Consider the following 9,274-nt stretch of genomic DNA (forward strand, 5'->3'; position numbering starts at 1 on the left):
GATGCGAAAACACTCCTTGGGATATATAGACACACGTTCTCTACTCGCTCATATTAGCAGGCAGTCTGGCTCCTGTCACAGCACACTTTCATAAGGATAAAGAAAATAATGACCCCATAAAATGGGAGTGGATTAGGGTGTTTGGGGAATACACATCATACAGACCAACTGACCTAGCTGCAATGTATCAGCAATCCAAAAGTGGGATGTCATCAGTTCCCAGGCAGTTCTTCAGTTTGCAGACACATCTGTATACTGGATAATTTATTTTTGACCCCTGTAGCCCACCTCAGATGCCGCCCACCATGAAATAACTGGTCAGTTGAAAAGAACTAAATAGTGCTAGCTGAATATTGCCTCATGTGTCCATATATTAAGCACAAAGGAGGACACAAGCATGGCCCTGTAGATATCAGAAAGGTAAGCCTGAAGTAAAAATCTTCAAGAATGGAAATTCTTGAATTGCACCGCATATCAAGCTGTTGTATAATAATTCATTTTGGAAGGACTCTCAGGCTCCAGCACAGTCTCCTACTCAGAACAGAGGCAATGCTGAATCCATAGCAGCTTTCTCAGGGCTTTGTCAGTTGGATCTTAAAAGTCTGCAAAGGACATAGACTTTTAAGTCTCTGTCACACCTTTCCCAGTCCCTGTTTCAGGGCTTGACTGGCTTCATGGGGAAACAAATTCCCCTCCTGCTCCTTCTGTTAAGAAGCAACCTGCCCTGCTTCAGTTTAAGACAACTGCCTCTTGTCCTTTGACTATGCACTTCAATAAAGAGAGGTTAGTGAGGTGACAGAGACAGGCTCTTCCATACCAGAAAGCAGCTATTTGAGATGTCCCCCAAATCTTCTCTTCTCCAGGCTAACAAAGAGGCCAGTCCCTCAGCCTTTCCTCCCAGGGCAAGTGCTCCAGCCCCTCACCATCACACTATCCCTCCCCACCATGATGTCCCAGCCTGGCTACAGCTGTACAGTAAGAGATCCTGACAAAACCCTTGCCCAAGTCAAGTTATGAGACATCCACTACTCTTCCCTTCTCCACAGAACTAGTCATCTCGCCACTAGAAGGCACTGAGATCAATCACATGTGATTTTCCTTTGGTTAATCTACGCTGGTTATTCCCAATCACCTTCTCCTTCATGCCCAAAAAAGGAATCCAAGAAGACTTGCTCCACGGTTTTCCTCAGAGACCAAATTGATGCTGAGTGCCTTAGAGTCCCCCAGATCACCCTCCCCGCTCTTTGCAGATGGGTGTAACCCCAGCCTTTCCCCAGTCATCAGGGACCTCTACTGATCTCCACGACCTTGCAGAGATGAGAGTAGCCTCGCTATGACACATGCCCGGCTCTTTCAGCACACTTGCATCACCCTGTCTGGTCCCCCAGACTGGACAAATCATCCTCCACTATTAGTGGCCTCTCTCCTTGAACCCTGCCTGTAGGCACAGAGGCCTGGGGAGATCTTGTCAGTGAAGACCGAGACAAGGAAGGCATTGCATACCTCTGCCCACACCCTACCTAACATGAGACTGTTTCAGCCTCCAGCCAGAGTAACTGCAGGACTTTAGCTGCAATCCTGCCTATCTTGGAGATAACTGCTCCTCTGCTGCAGCTAAACAGGCACTTGATGCTCCCCAGTCAGGCTCAGTCAAAACTAAGTTCTCACTAATCATGGAATAGCACGGGCAGGAAATAGACAACAGATGTTTGAAGCAAAAGCCTTCTCTGTCCCTCAGTGGGAAATACCTGTATGCTGTAGGTTGATTAAGTATCATACTTAATTCATATTAAGAAGCTACAATAGCATCTTCATTTGAAAAAAAAAAAAAAAAAGTGAAAAGCAATTCTGCGACTTTAGAAATTAAAGTGGCCACTCTTCAGAACATGGGTCACATGCAAAAAAGGTTAGAAATCTGCATTCAGAGAACAGAGAGGTTCCAAAAAGACCCCATCCTGGAAGAGAAAGTTGGCACACCTCAACTGCATGGCAATGAGAGAGGCAAGAAAGCATTCTTCAGTTAGTTGAAGTTCCACCCAATAGAGGAATATAAGGGAAAACAGAATTGGAAACTGTTGCAGGTTACATGTGGAAAACAGCATGAAGAGGCTGAAGAATACTTGTAGGAACAACTTGCTAGAAGTATGAAAACTAGTAAATTCTTTTTCAAATACATGAGGAAAAGGAAGCATGCCAGAGCATCTGGCAATGAGACAAATCAAGATTAAAGGGATTACTCAGAGGCTATACAACCAATGAAGGGGAAAAAAAATGATTTGTTTTACATCTGATTTTAGTGCAAAGGAACTTGAGAAGATTTCTGTGCCAAACCCCCCCGTTTTTTATTTGATGAAGGGATACATTGGAGGTCCTGTTTCGCCCTGAAGAGTAGTAGATTAAGTTATAGAACAAAGCATTAACACTAATACTAACAAGTCTCCAAGACCAAACTGTTTTCACCTCAGTGGTATAAGATAATTCATAGATGAACTAGCCTAAATATCAAGTGTCTTGCTAAAACCTGGGGGAGAGTTGATGCAGATTTTGTACAGAAATTCATGCCATGCTGATCTAATGTCTTTATTTCATTAAGTCAAAGATATGCAAGGGAGATTCAGTTCATATAATTACTAGGATTTCCAGAGGCCTTTGAGAATGCCTCTTCTTAGAAGCTCGTGAAACTAAGTTATCATTAGATTAAAAGGGAGGCCCTGTCATGAATGAACGGCTGTTTAGGAACAGTGGAAAGTAAATTTTCACAGTGAAATAATTTTACCAGCAAGTTCCACAGGACTCTTAAGCTGGGACATTTTCTGTTCCTTGAGTTGGGACCTATTTGTTCATCACAATTGTGAAAGACTTGGAAAAGGGACTTAGTAGGGTGCAGTTTTCTGCCAAGACCAAGTGATTTGGTTAGTAACAGTTATGGTGCTTGACTGAAGAATCATCTAAGGACATCTCAAAACTCAGAGAAATTAAATTCAAGTAGATGTCAAGTGATGCACCGGGGAAAAAACAACATACATTTTGGACCCTTGAACTGTCTGTTACCAAAAGGAACAAGTTCCCAATATCTCTGCAAAAACATCAAGTCAACCTTCAGTAGCAGTCAAAAAGCAAAATGAATATTAATAGCTATTACAAAAGAAAACAAGACAGAAAACACATTATGCCACAGAATAAATCTGCATCTCTAATACTGCATGCAGTTCTGGTCTTCCATTGCACTTTGTGCCCTGCTCTTGAAAATTAAATACACATATATGATTTTATCTATCCTCTAGAGTATATACATATATATACATATACACCCAGAAAAACAGAGAGAGAATAGAACCCAGTTGATTGAGTATATAGAGTGATTTCTATATAAGCAGCAAATGAATGGTCTTCAGCCTGGAAAAAGGACAGCTGAAGTAGAATGATGGACACCTGCAAAATCAGGAGCAGCACGAAAGGGGTGGCTGGGGATTGATTGTTCACCAGCTATTCCAACACAAGGGTTACACGCCTCAGGTGGAACAGGCGGATGGGTGAGCTGTTACAGAGATACTTCTCCATACCACACAGCTGAAGCAAGGAACTACTTACCACAGGGTAGGTACCCTGTGTGCCAAAAGGGTTTGGGAAGCACCTGGACAAATCAAAGGAGGAGAAATCTAAGACTATAAAATGCAAAGGTGTTGCTGCTGTCTTTGGAGATCCCTGAGGCACAAATTGTTGGAAAACTATGCTAGGAAAATAACATTATACATTTACAATATTATTAATGTTCCCTACATTATTGTCATTTCCCTCTTTTGGAAGCAGGATACTGGACTTATTTCTGACACGGTCATTCTTACAGTCCTATAGTGTTAGAATTGTTAAATTAGAGATTGTCTCAGAGATGCAACAGAAAGCAAAAATTCTCCAGGCAGTTTCTTGAGAAGCCCCTGCAATGCAATTCAGTGAAAGAAGTATTTTGAGGCCAAATCCAGTTACAAGAGGACATTAAACCATGAGACAAGTCTCCTGCTGTTCGTTTTTTCCATATTCACTCAAACAGTAATTCATGTATATTTTTGGTAAGCAGAAATAGTCAATAAAAGCCAGTTCCATCATCAATTTGTATTCATGTAAGAAACAGCCCAAGGTTGTCAATGTCTGTTGATTTGTTAAGTCAGAGGGATAACTCAGGTATATAAGAGGTAGATGCTTGTTCCCAGAAAAGTATGTACAGTAGCATTCTCACTAAACCCAAATTAAACTGGAATACATGCAGAGCTCAACCAGTATTTCTACATTAGCAGTTTGGCTCAGAATCAGCTTGAATATTTAGCACTAATCCCAGATCATCTCTACTTGCTTTGTGCTGTTCCAAGCTGAACTGAAGTGAAAGTCCTGTTTTGACAAAACTCCTGCACTCCTGGAAGCCTAAGACTTACAATTCACACCCGAGACGAGCTGGGGACTCACAAAAATAATCAGACCTCACTGAAGACCAGAACTGGATTCATAGGTATTAAAGCCAGAAGTGACTGCTGTGATCATGTCAGACATGCTGTACAGCATGAGATTGTCTCAGTAAGATACTCTCTGAATTGCCTATTTTAATCAACTATCAAATACTGGTATTACATTGTGGGGTGTTTTGTTTTGGTTTGTTTTTTTTTCAAAAAAAGAACTTTATATTTTTTTGTCTGATACAGTGAAAACAGTGAAATAATCAGCCTGTACTGGTTTCTCAAAAAAGCTTGTCAGAAGACCTCTGAGTGAAGATAAAGTGTTTGTCAGGGGAGTCACTACTATCTATTGAAAAAGGTGGTTGTCGTCTTCCAGCTTCAAAAGAAGAAAAAGCAGCTAGGGGATTAACAATCTATCTGTCATCAGGCAGAAGATTTTTCATTATAGAACGCTGGAAATGCTTTGGTCAAAGAAAAGCTGCACAGAGGACATATGGATCCAAGAAGTCATCTTTAGGAAGTCACAGTAATAGTTATTTGCCTGGATGTGAAATGAGGCAGTCAAGAAAACGAGTAAGGCCAGTGTCTTCCATCAGTTTTTCTATCTCAGTCACAACTAAAATCCAAAGGAGAGAGGTCAGAATATCCCTGCTTAAATAACAATAATAAAACATACCACCGAGATAAAACCAATATATTTTTTGAAAGAGGAGCTCCCTGTGTGAGCTTCTGTAGTACTTCTCAACCTCACAGCTCAGAGGGGCAGTTGGGAAAATGACCAAAGAGGAAAGGAATGATGCTCCTGGAAGCAAAATTCAACGGCCAGCTCTTATGCAAATGCAGGATTTGCTTGCCACCACACACCCCTCCAAAGCATTACAATCTAATAAGGTGTCCAAATTAATTTTGAGCTCTTGCTATGTGATCTGGAAAGGGTCATCATCCTGAGCTGGCTAGCAAATGTAAGAGCTAGAACAGCAGTAAATTGGTACTTCATCTGAATTGATAGAGGACCTGAGATTTTTCTGGCATGCACAGAAAACAAGAATCCCCAGCCTAAAGAAGCAACAGTTCATTTTTAATTTTGGATTTATGGTACTATATCTGGGAGGGGAGGCTGTGGTAGACTGTGAAAAATCTGGGAGAACTTTAATTTCTTTCTTTGGCAACACCAGAAAAAAAAAAAAAAAAAAGAAACAGCTTCAGTGAGGAGGTGAACTGCTGTGAGCTCTATCAATACCCTTCTGCTTCTAATGTGCATGTTGGGAATCTGTTTGCGACACATTTGAAAGGCGAGGTAAACATTTTTTACATTAGCCATAATATACAGTCTACTCACACAGTTCACGTAAATACCAGTGTAAGGAAAAAAATAACTACAGGGTACTTTTGTAAATATAAAGTAGATCAACATAGAACATGTCTAGCATCTGGTAAAGGCTCTCAGGTCCAGTTCTGGAAAAAAGGGGGAGTTGATCTTATCTGACAGAACTTAAGATTTGCACAGATGTACCCATGACTTCTGCTTATACCTACACAATTTAATAACAACAGGAGGAACTTGATTACCAAAGATCTAATATGATATGCAAAATGCATGACCGTACTTGATGCTGATTCAAATAGAACAATTATTAGGCCAGGCATGCTCGCACAATTGGAGAAAAGCTATTGCAGCTACACCCACTAGCCTGGTTCGAATTGGTGAAGTGCTGGGAGAACTAAAGAAGAAAGCTGTGTTGAATAATAAATGCTGAGGAACATGTGCTACAAATTCAGCCTATGAAAATTCCCTTTAAACATATCACCCAAATGAAGTGAGTGAGTTGTGGGTGACTGGCTTGTAGAGAACAATAAGCAAAACTCTTAACTATAGTGACTTAGTGGGTGGTTTTTGTACTGAGATCCCAGAGACCTTAAAATCATTGGGGAATATTCATTCTCACGTCTGTGTGAATCCAAAACAGAAATAGATTCTTGTTTATTTGATGGGTGTTTCTGAAAAGCAGCAGATAGTTAAAAACAAACAAAAAAAAAAGAAACCCAAACAAACCACAAAACAACCAACCAAACATAAACACACACACCCCCCCACACCCCACACCCCCCCCAAGTTGCAGAGAACTGGTAGACCTAACAAACACTGTTATAAAACTGTACAGCATTGTGTGTTTTGGTGTTCAGCCACAGTGTAAGAAACTTTCTATCTTTGAACAGGGAATTCCTCTGCACTAGTAAAGATACAAATTGTACTGCACTACTCCAGGTTTCAACCTTGATAATGCAGATGCCTTTTTTTCCCCAAAAAAGGCTACTTGCAAAACCAGACCCAAGTAAAAAAGCAGGAATTCAGTTCTTCATACATGAACATGTACTTGAATGAATGGGCCATCACAGCCACTCCTATAATCTGTAAAAAGCTGATGTCCCTAAATGTGGCTTGAACTTCTCAAATCAGAGATAACAATTCTCAGTGAGAGATCCTGATATGAGATTAGTAAATAACTGGAATACCTTTAAGAAAACATGGCCACTCCAGAATAGCATGAGAGAATACTTTTGAACACAGAGGGAAAAAATTGTTACAATGGGAAAGTCTACAGTTCAGTCATGAATACAAAATGAGGCAAAAACAATGGACTGGGGGTGGCAGTATGCTCTGTTTTACCACGATTCTGAAGCTATGTCACGGATGGACCCCTCCCTTGGATATTTGGGGGTTACAAAACTAAGAGGACAATCCCATGAGACAAAATGCAGGGAGAATTAGAAATCAAAAAGACACAGACAAGTTAACTGGTGCAGCTGGTATTGCAGGAGAGGTCCCTGCAGCTGCGTCTTGTTGGGATGGTAACAAGGGTGAGCAGGTAGCCATGGTTCACTTAACGAAAGACCCACAGGCTTTGCAGAGTAACGCTAACGATCTTTTGCTTGCTTTTTAGCAAAATTCAGTCTTCATCTTAAAAGCTGTGAGGAGGCTTGTTGTTCCTTTCTTCTGTAGTTACTGTCATTTCATGTTTATTAGCTTTTATTTTGTTAATTAGTTAATAACATCAGCCCAGAAAACACAGGCATCTCTGACTATGCTAGAACTGTTACAATCACTCCAGTCTTATCCTGCCTCTCTTTTCATGATATTCAAATTGTAACGACACAGGAGGAAACACACCTCAAGTCAAACAAGCAAGCAATGAGAAATAAGTTTGCCATTGGCATTTGTCTTCTATTTGTCCGAGGGGAAAAAAACAGACAAACCCCATAACAAAACAACACAACCCCACCAGTTTCTTCATATCCAAGCTTTCAGAGAGAGTATATGTGGTGACCCCTACTTTTTCTTTCTTCTCAGTTGATAACTTTCCCTTAAAGATGCAGCACTGCAGTGTGACTAGTCTGTAACCTCTACAGTGAAGAGTAGCAACATGTTTGCTGTCCAACACCAAGGAATCTGGTATGTTGAAACGACACCAGGTTTGAAATGTTGAATTGATTTTCAGGCACAAGGGAAACACATACAAGACTTCTAACCTCCTTTTTTTTTTTTTTAAGTAGTAATCGCATTAAGTTTTCTAAATAAACATCCCATCTGTCCTCTTTGGTACTCTCCCCTCCCCCTTCTAGATCTCTGGAAATACTAGCTGTTCTTCACCAATTTGAAGTGGAGTCTTTGCTTCCTACCCAGGTCTCTTAAAATGGTCTCCCAAGGCAGAGAGGTTCAGGGAGGTGAAAAACACGACATGGAAGTAGAAATAAAACCACAGCAGTTGGGTGTGTGAGGGGAATTACACATTAAGCCCTGCTTTCTGCCGCTCTCCCAGTGAAGGAGAGGGGATGGCTACTGAAGGTTGCTTCTACTAGCATACGAAATAGTTTATTGAGTGTTTCAGAAGGACTCATTCAATATTAAGTACGTAACACTGGCTAGAGAGGTAGATGAGCAGTGAGAACACTTGTGCTGCAAGGCTTTTAGTATCAGGGAGCAGCAACAGTGGCTACTGAGGAGGGGAGGGTGAACCGGGAAGGTGATGGCAAGGCAGGCAGAGGTAGTATCACCACTGACAAGAAACACAGTCCCACAGTACCTAAACAAGAGCAGAGCAGGTTCAGCAGCAGTAACAAGGGTGAGCCAGACATCCACAGCAGTGAGGCAGGTCCAAAATCAAAGCAAGAACTGAGCAGGCCAGATACAGTACAACTCAGGAAGGGGCAAGGTCTTGTTCTTAAAGGCAGCTCCTAAGGCACAGCAGAGAGGACCCAGATGAAACTTCTCACAGCTTGGCTATTTCTCAGCAGCCTGCTCCAACGTCACACAGCTGCACCACATCAGAGCTGGCCTGATGCGCAGGCAAGCGGCCAAACACCCGAGGGTAGGGGGAAGAGGTTGCAGAGCCTGCTGGTGCACTCAAGACCCTAATATTTAGTCTTACCACTCTATTTGTCCTAGTGATCACAAACAGCTGAGGACCTAACCCAGTTTGTTTGGATAGCAGGACTCATTCTCCAGAATCGTGGTGTTGATAGACTAGAAGAAACAATCAACAGAGGTAGGAAAAATTATAGCTGCTTCTTGGACTGCACTATTAGAAGTGTGGACCCTCAAGGGTCTGACTAGAAAAAAGTCAAATTGAGCAGATCAGCCAGCGACAGTGGGAAAAAAGCACTATGAGCTTCCTCTGGTCAAAAGGGTATGACCTAGTCAGTCTTGCTACTCTTGCGATTTCATATTTGATTATTCAATTATTACCATAATTTTTGAGAGTAAGATTTACTTGTAGTTCTAGAGAGTTTATACTATCTGTCTTGCTAGGATTACATTTGTTCTCAGATAG

The sequence above is a fragment of the Tyto alba genome, unplaced genomic scaffold (genome assembly GCF_018691265.1).
Source record: "Tyto alba isolate M040663 unplaced genomic scaffold, T.alba_DEE_v4.0 Super-Scaffold_10, whole genome shotgun sequence".
NCBI lineage: Eukaryota > Metazoa > Chordata > Aves > Strigiformes > Tytonidae > Tyto > Tyto alba.